Source organism: Apis dorsata, unplaced genomic scaffold (assembly GCF_000469605.1).
Source record: "Apis dorsata unplaced genomic scaffold, Apis dorsata 1.3 scaffold_360, whole genome shotgun sequence".
Taxonomy (NCBI): Eukaryota; Metazoa; Arthropoda; class Insecta; order Hymenoptera; family Apidae; genus Apis; species Apis dorsata.
The window spans coordinates 209,304-212,248 of NW_006263625.1; positions in this window are offsets into that span (position 1 = coordinate 209,304).

Below are 2,945 nucleotides of genomic sequence, written 5' to 3' on the forward strand. Positions count from 1 at the left end.
GGTAATTTTTCAATTTTAAATGTTTCACTTCTTTTTCTCATGTAATTTACTCTTTTAATTTACAAAATTCTTTCAAATTTATTCAATCGCTTTTAACTGATCGTTTTTCTCATGTAATCAAGTTTGTTAGTATATTTTTCTTATATAAGGATAATCTAGTATTTTAATTATCGGAACAATAATTTATAATCTTAAAAAGATAAAATTAAATAAAAAAAATTAAATTATTTTTATAACTTAATTAAATTATAATACTAAATTTTTATAAAATAATTTCAATTTCACAATAACTTCTGATTATAATGTTTCATTATGACATTTGATAAATTTTGCAATATATCTCAGATAATTAATTTCAATTAATTTCAACAATATATTATTAATTTATCAAAACATATCAATAACCAGATTCATTTTCAACTGTATTTCACATGGCTAAAATGATATTAAGTTCAATAACTTGTACGATGGCATTTACATGCGCAATGTTCTATCCAACTTTAATTAAAATAACTAACATGCTATGCGTAACATTATAGTGCAGAGAAGGACAGTCGCGCTATATGCGCTATATGAATCGACAATGAATTATTCTCACTTTTCTTTGGCTGGCACTCATTGATCCATTGACACATAAAGAGCATTGTGGATTCGATGATTTTCGTCAGTTCGTATGCCATACTTTCGTATGCATCATGCTTGTGTTCGAATAATTGATCGCAAGCTAATGAATGCGGAACTAACTGTCATATAAATTATATTTACAAATATATTATGTACATTATTGCATTTTTTTTTAGCTTTATGAAAAATTTAAAAAAATAATCTATATATCTAGTAGAAACGTGAACGCAAGATCTGATGAAAATACATATGTGAAGAAATACACGTATAAAAGTTCAGAAGTAGCGATTAAAATTCAGTTAGAATGTCTGAATTTTTATTTGTATTCGTTGTATGAATTCAAGTTTAAGGACGTTTCAATAGTTTTCTTTAAGAATGAATTACTTCGTCTCCTCTGAATTAAACATATATTGTGTGTATTCTTCTTTCTTTATTATATTTATATTTTCAATATAATATGAAAATATATTTTGATATTACTTAATTGATTAACTTTGTATTAAATTATAATTATCTAAAAATATCGGTACAATTTTTTTTTTTTACTAATAAAATTTTTATTAAATTTTAAGTTGCGGAAAATGAAGAATCAAAAATCTAATTTATGGAGAGCACGCGTTAAATATGTCGTAACAATTACTAAAGAATGCAACACACAAGGGGCCCCGACCCACTCTCTATCGTAATTTACACGTGTGTAACAAAGATAACATATTCTTCAACAAATGATTAACAGTAATTTTTTTTAGAGGAATTGTAACGATGCAAATAATGAAAAAAAAAAAGTCAATTAAAAAAAATCAATAAGCTTCAATGAATATTTTTTGCATATCAATTTTTGTGTTTGTTTCAGTCATCCTTTAAATTTTCCATCTATTCCATTATTTACTTTATCCTTCATCCTTTGTATCGTTATATGCGTGACAACATGTTATAAAGATATCTCATTCATTACATCGCAACTACAACATCATAAAATTGAAATATCTTTATCGTAAAGATTAATTTATTATATTTTTCCTTAATACATAAATTGTTTTTATGTTACATTATTAAAATTATTATAAAATTATATGTTGTAATAAAAGTGATAAAAAGTGATAAATAAAGAACAAAAAATAATAAAAGTTCATATTTGATTCTGAAACAATACACTACGATAAAATATAATCGCGTTATAAAATACACAATAAAATGTATAAAAATATAATTAAAAAATTGGAATTTTCAAATCAGACATCCGTGATATCTCGTTATGATACGTATCATTCAACATATATAAATATAATTTTAATTCCAAGAATAAAAATTGAAAAAAAAAAAATACAATGGTATTTTAGTATTAAAAATATTTATATTGGAATATGAAAATATGGAATATGATGCATGATATTATAAATATTGTTCTTCTTTATTAAGATATTATACATTTTTATTATAATTAAAAATTTATTATTTATTTATATTTGATAATTTTACATATAAAGAAGGAAAAAAAAATAAATCACATTTCACAGTTAGACGCTTTATTTCAATTCGTAGTACTTTTATAATATTCTCCTAACGTTAAATCATTTACTTTTTAAAAATCTGCATACTTTTAAACGCAATACGACAATTATGCTAAAAGCTTTGCCAACAAGGTGGAATAAAATATACTATGTCTATTTTTTTCTCTCAAATTTTTTTTTAATTAAGAAAATAGAGATAAAAAATGAATAAAAAGGCATATAATTAACGTTTCGTTTTCACGTGCCACGAAAAATAACAAATCTATCGCTTATATAATTATTTCAATTAATCTGACAATCGAGAATTTAAGGAAGATCTTTTGAAGATGGTTCAGAGTGGGAGAAAGAGGAACTCAGTATTCACCCCTCTTCTTTCGCCCCATTCCTGACCGCAAGTGAGTTCGTCGTTTCACGATCACTCATAAAGCTCGCCTTCGGACGATCAAGCAATACAGAGTTCGTGAAACATTCGGTGGCGCACTTTTGCAAATTCTCTTTTTTTCTCTATTGTTATCTTTTTTTGTTTTTCAATTTCTTTATCTCAAAACGAAACGAATTTACGTGTCGATCGTATACACCCAAGAAACAATCTGTGAAGTTCAATCTGTGAAGAATTTCAATATTGATCTCGTTTTAATATAAACTTTAACATAAACTCCAAAGTATCAATGTCGAATCTAGAAGAAATTATTCAGTTTCTGTGATTTTTTTATCTATAAATAAAATTGGACAACGAACAAAATTTTTCTCGACTCGAATCACTCGATTCATACGATCACCTTGTATTTTTTTTTTTTTTTTTTTTTTTTT